This window comes from Capsicum annuum, chromosome 6 (assembly GCF_002878395.1).
Source record: "Capsicum annuum cultivar UCD-10X-F1 chromosome 6, UCD10Xv1.1, whole genome shotgun sequence".
In the NCBI taxonomy this organism is placed as follows: domain Eukaryota; kingdom Viridiplantae; phylum Streptophyta; class Magnoliopsida; order Solanales; family Solanaceae; genus Capsicum; species Capsicum annuum.
In genome coordinates, this window is record NC_061116.1 from 188,512,882 (window position 1) to 188,523,362 (window position 10,481).

Genomic DNA, 10,481 nt, shown 5'->3' on the forward strand with positions numbered 1-10,481 from the left:
CTGAGTCAACTAAGTGAACACCTAGTCGGGCTAACTGATGAACTTCATGGGTTAACTTCTTCTTACTGTCCTCAACGTGGGCAACACTACCCATAGATATTCTTCTAAGAGCATCAGCCACTACATTGGCCTTGCCCGGATAATACAGAATACTCATGTCATAGTCTTTCAATAACTCTAACCATCTTTTATGATGGAGGTTAAGATCTTTTTGAGAGAATACATATTGCAGGCTCTTATGATCAGTAAACACATCAACATGTACACTATACAAATAGTGCCTTCAAATCTTTAAGGTGAACACTACCGCTGCTAACTTAAGATCACGAGTAAGGTAGTTCTTCTCATGGGGCTTAAGCTGTTTAGAGGCGTAGGCTATGACCTTACCTTTCTGCATCAGCACACAACCAAACCAGACTCTGGAAGCATCATAATACACAACAAAGTCATCGGAACCATCTGGTAGGGTTAAAATCGAAGTTGTAGTGAGTCGAGTCTTCAACTCCGAAAAACTCTTCTCACAAGAATCTGACCACTGAAACTTGACTTTCTTTTGAGTCAATCTGGACATAGGGGTTGCGATAGATAAAAATTCCTCAACAAACCATCGGTAATAGCCGATCAAACCCAAGAAACTCCTGATATCTGATGGAGAGATGGGTCTGGGCTAGTTTCTGACTGTCTTGGTCTTTTGGGGATCTACTCTAATGCCATTATCGAAAATGATATGGCCAAGGAAAGCTAGTGACCTTAGCCAAAAATCATATTTACTGAATTTGACGAATAACTGATGATTTCTGAGGGTCTACTGCATGATCTTGTTCACTACAAGAGTAGACGAGAATGTTATCTATGAAGACCATGATGAACATGTCTAAGTACTGCTTGAACACACGGTTCATCAAGTCTATGAAGGCTGTTGGGGCATCGGTAAGACCAAAGGACATGACTAAGAATTTGAAGTGACCATATCGAGTTTGAAAAGCTATCATCGGGGTATCACATTCTCTGACTTTGAGCTGATGATAGCCTGATCCGAGGTCTATATTAGAAAAGTAACTGGCACCCTGAAGCTGGTTAAATAAGTCATCGATTCTGGGAAGTGGATACTTGTTTTTGACTGTGACTTTATTTAACTGACGGTTGTCAATACACATTGTGAGAGAATCGTCTTTCTTACGCACGAATAGAACTGGTGCACCCCACAAAGATACATTGGGTCTAATGAAACCCTTATCTAGGAGATCCTTTAACTATTTCTTTAATTTTATGAGTTCTGCAAGTACCATTCTGTATGGCGAAATAGATATGGGCTGAGTATCTAGAAGGAGATCAATTTCGAAATCAATTTCCCTTTTGGGAGAAACTCCTGAAATATCTTCGAGAAATACATATAGAAATTTATATGCTACTGATACTGATTCAAGAGTAAGGGTTTCTGAACTAGAGTCCTGGACTTGAATAAGATGGTAGACATATCCCTTAGATATCATTTTTCTAGCCCGAAGGTAAGAAACAAGCTGACCCCTGAGTACTGAAGTACTACCCCTCTACTCTAGGACGGGTTCATTCGAAAATAGAACCTGGACAATTCTATTTCTACAGTCGACTGAGGCATAGCAGAAATGAAGCCAATCCATGCCGAGAATGACATCAAAATCGGTCATCTCTAATTTGACTAATCCTGTTGAAGTAAATTTTTGAGATATCATAACCGAACAGTTCTTGTATACCCACCGAGCTACGATAGATTCACCCACTGGGGTGAAAACTGAGAAAGGCTCTGCTAGAATTTTGAGATTGACTCCGAAATCAACCGCTATATAAGGAGTAACAAAGGACAAGAAAGCTCCTAGATCTAGCAAGACATGCATGATAAACTTGTAACGTACCAGTGACCACATTAGGAGAACTTTCCTGATCCTATCGGTACTGAAGAGCATAGAGTCTATTTGGGCATTGCCCATTGGTGGCACTGGATGAGACACCCTGCTAATTTAGGCGATCGAACTGAGCTGGAGGATAGTTACGTGAACCCTGGGATACTGACTGGGGATAATCTCTGACTCTATGGCCTAGCTTGCCATATCCAAAACATACATCACTTCCTGCCCTGCAGACATCCTGATAGTTTCTGCCACACTACTGGCAGAGAGGATTTGTTCGGGCACTGCTGACACTGTCCTAAGGCTTGGGTCCTGATGCCCTATCTCTGCTGTCGTTTCTAAACTTTGGCATAGAAGCACTAGCTGAGGACGGAGCTAGAACTGAGGATTTTAGGAAAAACTGGGAACGATTCCCACCCTCTGACTTAGGATGGGCAAAGTTGAAACTACCTGTTCTAGCTCTCTTGTTCTGCTTCTCTCTCTCTCCTTATTCTTCTGCTCTTCTATTTGTTATGCATGGACCATTAGCCTTGACAATTCTATCTCACTAATTAGTATCGCATTTCTGCACTCCTTAACCACACTATCATTCACTCTAGATACAAACTTGCTCATCTTAGACCTGTTATCTGCTACCACATGAGGAGCGTATCTGGCTAATTGAGAAACCTTTAGAGAATACTCTTTCACCATCATGTTGCCCTGCTTTAGATTGATAAATTCCAGAATTTTTGCTTCTCTCAACTCCAGTAGGAAGAACCTATCCAAAAAAGCAGTGGCAAACTCCTTCCACTCTATGGACCCTGCATCTATGGTCCTCTCTGCCTTCCACTATTTAAACCATGAGTGAGTCACATCCTATAACTGGTATGCAGCTAACTCAGCGTTCTCAACAACAGTCACCCCTATAATATAAGTAACTTTCTACACTTAGTCAAGAAATTTCTGATGGTCCTTATCTGACTTAGACCCGGTAAAAGATGAAGGGTTCATTCGAGTAAAATTTTAAATCCTAGCAACAGCAGTATTGGACACTGGATTGGCCGGAACAATAGCTGAGTGCTCATTCTAGGCTGCCACAGCATGGGCTAGGATGGTAAAGGCTGTGTTGAACTCAGCGTGAGAGACATGTTCGTCCAGAGGGTCTGGCTGGACGGGCTGGGTTCTGGGTGGTCTACCATCCTTCTTATCTTAGTACTTTTGGGAGGCATGATTTGTAAATGGAAGAGAACTTGAATTAGATAGAGAGTGTAACTGGAGGTCATGCTCACTTACACGATATGAATACTGAAAGAAGAAAAACTATTCCTAAAATATCTCACAGTCTCTGTCCATAAGTGTGGAGCGCTTCACATCGATGCATAAGACTCTACTAGATGTGACTTCCAGACTTTCTAGGACTCTATTTAACCTTAGGCTCTGATACCAAGTTTGTAACACCCCGAGTCTATACCCCGAACGCTACACGGTACTAATAATCCTGAAGGACCACTAGCTAACCCATGACTGGTACTTGCTGTGAGCACTGAATAATAGTAATGTTGTAATCATAATATAACTGTGATAAATGCAAAAAACTGCCATAAGGTTCAAATCTGAATGATAAATCTGAGTATGGTATCAAGGTACCAAAACATAAATGAAAAACTGAAATCTGAATAACTGTCTGAAAATACTATAGTTTGAAAAGCCTCTAAACTGTCTGAACAGTGGAGTTGATGGGATAAGTCCCCAACTAAATCTGATTAGTGATACTGATACTAAAAACTGAAATAAACCATGTCCTCGAACTATGAGGACTCACCATTAACTCTGATTGCTGAAAATCTAATCTGCTAAGGGTGCTCGGGAGTTCGTGCGTCTGAACCTATAATATAAGAATCATAACACAAAAAATATGTGCAAGTACTTTGAATGTACTGGTATGCTTAGTGAGGTAGGCTGATATGCATGGGTTCATATGTATGAATAATAACAACTGAATAACATGAGTATAACTGAATGTTGGTACATGCATAAGTACGTAAACTGAAATCTGAATACATGATAGTACTAAATACTGGATCTGAATACTGATTTAACTGAGGTCTGATTTTACTGGTATTATATTACTAATGTCTGTTTGACTGTATCTGATAGTCCTGATTTTGTGAAACTACACTGAGTTCCATAGTGAGACTGAATCTGAAACTGAAACTGTGGGAGGTAATCATCTAACCGACATTCTTATTTTCTGAATAGATTTGGGGTCCAACTTGTAGCCCCAGTTGGAAGGGTGTCAGTACCGTGCCACGGGTAAAGACACTAAAAAGGTACCCTCATCTGGCAGGTACTCTAACAAGAACGATGGAACCCTCAACTGACATTTAAAACACATCATCAACCCTCATCTGGTAGGTTTGATGTCTCAACCTACGATGGCTACGTAGTTCTTGAACACATGGTTTACTCCGAAGGATCACACCCTCTACTGGCAGGTCAGTCTCTATCCTTGGATTCAATCGGTGCTAAGTCCCACTCTCAACTGAATAGACACTAGACTGATTTCTAAATTGTATTAGGCTGGACTGGACTATTACTGATTATACTGTTTAACTGAACTGAACTGAGTTCACTGAGTTCCGTAGACTGACGGAATCTACTGAATTCTTGTTAGCTAACTGAGTTTACTGAGATTTGAACTGAATACTGAATCTATTGAGTTTTTCCTGAGTGTTATAACTGATTGTGAGTACTAGTGATTATACGTGACTGATATTGTCTTATGACTGATCAAGGCTCTAAGTAAACAGTTAAATTGTCAGGTACGAGTACCCCAGGAATCGAAAGCATAAATTAGGAGACATGGCACAAACTTGAAACATGTAAACTAAGTACTTGATCATCATTCATTCGTTTGGGGCATTTTAACAAACTCTTGCATAATACACTTGCACATAAGCTAACTTGACATGATTTTTTTCTCTTACTAGTTCACATTAGCAATTTATCAAGCACCTGGTGAGTATAACAAATGCACATAACTTTGAACAACAAGTGAGCATCATGATTAAATCCCAAATTTCACAATTCAATAGTTTAACATGGATTTACACACATGACAGTCAATTCCTCATGAAACATGTAATAAAACATGAATTAGGAACCAAATCCAAACAAAAATCATGAATACACTCTAATGACAACCATGGAAATCATAAATTCACTACTTGAAATTTCAAAAGAGATTCTTGGACTCCGAGGGTGGAAGGATGATGTTTTGAGTTTTGATGAAATATTTTTCATCTTTTTCTTGGGGAAATTACATGTTTTGAAGCAACAAAGGTTGCATTTAATGCTTGATTTGAGTGTTTCAGGGTAAGGAGATGATTGAAAGAAAAGACTTAGAAAAATAGTTGAAATATACTTCTGACGGTTAAAATGGTGGACCGTTAACTCTGCAACAGACCACCAACTCAACCGTCAAGTCTAAACAGAACTCATACTTTCAGAAGACACAGCGACGGTCCAGGTGGTGGACCGTCAGTTTTGCGACGAACAACCACTAGGACTGCCACAACTAAACAACAACAGGCATCCTAAAATGCTCAGTGACGATTAATATGGTGGACCATCGAAATTGCGACGGATCACCACTTTGACCGTTAGGACTACCCAAAACCTGACTCCCAAGGATCGTCAGCGACGATCCAGATGGTGGACCGTCAACCTTGCGACGGACAACCACTTTGGCCGTCAATCTTATCCAGAATGTTACCCTCCAGTATCAGCAACGATGGTCCAAGTGGTGGACCGTCAGACTTGCGACGGATAACCACATTAGCCGTCACTTTTGACGCGATTTTTTAGTATTTGAATTTTAAATTCTTTTTACCTGGGGAACATATAAATACCCACTTTTAGGCTTTATTGTGGATTATCTTTATCTTTTATCCATCTCTCTTATCTTTGATTAGGGTTTCCAAGACTTGAAACACATTGCTACATAATTTTGCTTTATGATTCAATTCTAGAATTGGGGGATTAAGATCTGATTATTATAGTTTCTATTGACGATTGAGGAGGAACAATTGTGATTTTTGTAAGTAAATTTTGAATTGATTCATGAATAACACAACGTCTTCTTCTCTTCCTTTGGTGGAAATGTGTGGCTAAGCTTTCATAACTAGGGTTATGGGAGTCTTGATGTGAATAGCTGAATTGGGGTTGTGAATCTGGTAGGATCCCATGTTTAACCGATGTTGCATAAACCCTGCTTCATTTTAATGACTTTTCTTGGTTGCAAACTTGAAAAATGAGCCCAAGAATATCGCTTGTTCGAATAGAAAAGTGTTTGTTGGGAAAAGGAATGGTTTACACAAATCTAAAGACTTTAATCCTTAGATAGATGGTAGATGCCTTAACCGGATCAATCCATGTGAGAACGGATGATTTCAAATTGGAGCAGAAGCATAAACTCATGATTATAATTTTAGAGTTGTAGTTTTGAAAATAATTTATTTCATATTTTAATTTTTTAAAAAATAATTAAATTAAATAAATTAAATACATTGATAAAAATTGATGAAAAAAAGGTTATGCTGAGGTGACACGTCACATGACATCCACCTCACCCAAAATGTAACGCCACATGACTCTTAACTTCCAAGGTGAAAAAATATTAAAATGAGGTGTTTGTTTGAAAACTTTATTAACAGTAGGGATGTATTTGACCCTATAGTTTGATTAGGTGCGAATATAACTAACTAATCAAAGTAGAGGAGTATTTTTAACCCTTTTCCCTTTGAAATTTGATGCATAGTATTTTTCCTTATTTATAAGGTTTTTATTTGGGTCGAGGCTATAAATAACTACATGACTTAATAAATATACCTATTTAATTATTATATTTAATTTAAATTTTAATTAATTATAAATCAAATATAATCTATACTCTGTATGTTTTATTTTTTCCTTTTTATCTCTTTTTCTTTCTTTTCCAATTTTTTCCTTCTATTTTTCTTTTTTCTTTTTCATTTTTTCCCTTATCTTTTCCATTTTTCCTTTTTTCCTTTTCATTGTTTCTCATTTTTTATTTTTTTCCCCGTTTTTCATTTTTCCCCCTTTTTTTTCATTTTACTTTGCAATTTTTTTTCGTATTTTAATTTTTTTTCTTTTTTCTTTTGTATTTCTTTTGTTTTTATTATTGTTGTTGTATTTTATTTTTTTATATCTTACGTTTATTTGTATCATTCTATATATTTTTAAAATAATTTTATTATTTCTATTTGAATAGTTTAGCCATGAATATGTATAATTTCATGTGTATTTGTACACAAATAAGTGTATGAATTAATTGCATTTGCTTGAGTCTAAAATATAAATATGCAGTGTTATTCAATGCAAATATATCGTTAGTATTTGTATGTCAGCTTACTATTTGTATTTTAATATAAACAACTATCATTTGTATGTGTATGGTTCAAGTTTTACAAACACGTGCCGTTTGATACAAATGTAACATTTGTTTGTATAATTTAACATTTGTATTTGTACAATTTACTATTTGTATTATTCAATTTGTATAAATAAAATATTATTCGTATCAATAAATATACAGACAAGCATTCGTAAGAAGAAAAATAATAATTCTTTTTCAATTGTTTAAAAATTCAAATGATATTGTCAACTACAAATTTAAATACAAAAAATAAAATTACAAATACAAATATAACATGCGGTCAACTTAAAAATACAAACACAAAATAGTTCTTTAAAAATATAAGTGCATCTACGTACAAAAATAGAATACAAACACAAACAAAATGAAACCACGAAATATAAATAGAATATGTTGTTAGTAATAAAAAACAAATATAAAATAGTTCTTTGAAAAACAAGAGTGAATCGTATAAAATGTAAATGGTGGTGCGAACTATAAAATACAATACAAGTGTGAATTATAAAATAAAAATACAAATGGGAACTATAAACTACAAATATAAATATAAGCGTAAATGATAAAATACAAATAAAAATATTATTCTATCAATAAATATTAAAATATAAATGATGGTGCGAATACAAATACCATAAGCGATTGTGGCATCTTTGTTATCGTTCATCGCTTGTACTCGACGTAGTCATATTTTTGAAAATACAAATAATATAAAATAGAACAAAAAAGAATGAGAAAAAAAAAAAGAAGAAGAAGAAGAAAGAGAAATAGAAGCAAGAGAAAAAAAAAATGAAAAGAAAGAAACGAAAAAAAAGGAAAAGGAAAAAAAAAAGAAGGAAAAAATAAAAATGATGGTGAATACAAATATAATGATTGGTTATTATGTTTTTGTCATTATCCATGACTTATACTCGACGTAATCATGTTTTTTGAAAATTTTAAAAAATACAAAATATGGAATACAACAAAAAATTGAGAAAGAGAAAAAAAGGGGGGGAAAAGTAAAGGCTTAAGATAAGAGAGAGAGTAAAAAAAAAATTAAAGGAAAAAAAAGTGAAAAAAGGGCTATAGATTGTAATTTTGAAAGTTAGGCTAGGGAACACTTCCATTTGCCGAAACATAGACTATTTTTTTAAAGTGCCTCAAATAACTATATTATAAGAGTGAAATTTGCAGTTAAATATGCATAAAATTTATTTATTTGTAAGCATAATAAATATATAACTCAAGTAAATATTAATTAAATGTTTAAAAATACAAATTTAGTAAAATGAAAATGCTATTTAATATATTAAGCTAGAAAGATAAATTATAATATACTATTATTAGGTCGAACTAAGAAAGATGACCAGATAATCAATTAACTATGTCATTCATAAATGGAATTGATATTCACATACACGTATATATTAACATAATATTGTAATTTGATATATGAACTCCTTTTACCTTAGTCTGACCGACATGAAGCTTACCCGAGAAATTGGGAAAATGAAAGAAAGAACAGCGAAATAGGAGATACCTCATAAATCCGAAGGGGATAGATCGATAAGATCAAGAAATGAAAATACTTGTTGTAGTATTGAAAGATCTTCAGTGGATTATTTTTTAATCCATGTAGTGATTCAGAAGATTTTTCCTTACAACCAGGAATATGTTGCAGCAAGAAATAGTAAGATGCCTCTAATAAATGCATTCTTTTGGGGTCTAATTAATCGTTAATGAAATATCTTAGGTATTTTGTGGAGTTAATTAAGGGAGATTGACGTTTCAAATTTTGAGATTTTCTTGCACGGCATGGGCCCTTTCTATGCATATGCAAGATGCTATTATTTTCTAAATTTAGAAGATTCTCACACCAAATTTTCTTGCTTTCGGGCAAGTTCAATTAAAAAAAATAAAAATAGGACACGTTTGTTGGTGAAGTCGAGGCAAAAGTAAGGGTTGAAAAGAAAAACAGAAAAAAGTCAATTTCCATTTAGAAAAAAAAGAAAGTTATATAATGATTGTGAAGGGGAGCCTTGACATAATATAAAGTTGTTGTCATGTGACTAAAAGGTCACAGGTTTAAGACATGAAAGCAATTCATTGCATAAATATAAAGTGAGGTTGCATATACTAGACTTATGATTTGATCTTTTTTCGAGCCCGTGTATTACGGAATTTTCAGTGCATCACACTACTTTTTTTAATTTATGATGGAGAGTTTGAGTGGTGATGATAATTTTTGGTGCTAGTGATCAATATCGGTAGTGATAATAGTTGTGATAGTAGAGGTAATTAGTGTTATAACAATAGACATAATGATAACAATTGATAGTGATGATTATGATAGTGAGTTGATTTATGCCAGTGGTTGACCATGTTGATGTTGAGTAATTGATGACATGTTAGTGATGATGGGAGGCAATGCTAGCCATGATGGTAAAGATGGTTGGTAGTAGGGATTGACAACAGTGAAAATAGTGGTTGGTAATGATGGTGGATGTGGCGACAACTAAAGTGACAATATATATAATTATAATCATAGAGATGATAAGTGCGGTAGCAACTGACAGTAGTGGTTAGCGTTAGTGATAGTTGCTTGTTATGGTAAATGTGGCTGCTGATTTGTGGCATACAATAATGATGATGGTTGTGATGATAGAGGTGGTTAGTGGTGACAATTGATAGTTATAGACAAAGTAGTGATAAATTTTATCACAAAATATCACTTGATATTGTAAAGACTATTCAATGTCTTAATGATTAATCAATTCGAACCAAAGTACTTCAATTTTAACTAAACTAATGACCTGAGATTTAAAAAAAAAAATTATGCGCAGACAAATAAAAACTAACTATAGTATAAGTACAGAAAACATATGCATCCATAATCCAATAACATCATTTTCCAACGTAATCTGGCTAAGCTTGTTTTCGGGTAGAGTGATGATATTATATCATGTCTCGTTGGATATGATTTCGAGCCTCTTTGCATTGACTTATTTTAGGTGCCTGTAAGTCAAAATAGTTTCAAAAAAGTGGCCAAGCAGAAGAGTAAAAAAAAAAATAAAAAAAATTACCATAAAAACGCGCCAGGTAGGGGTCGAACCTACGACTTTCTGCTTAGGAAACAGACGCTCTATCCACTGAGCTACAGGCGCTCTACATTCGGC

The 10,481-nt window shown here is 34.8% G+C and overlaps 1 non-coding gene across 1 annotated transcript; it reads right to left on the minus strand.

Annotated features, from left to right (window-relative positions):
• Window positions 1-10,396: 10,396 nt before the first annotated feature.
• TRNAR-CCU lies at window positions 10,397-10,469 on the minus strand. The gene has a single exon. It is a non-coding gene; the product is annotated as a tRNA-Arg (tRNA).
• Between the last annotated feature and the right edge of the window lie 12 nt (window positions 10,470-10,481).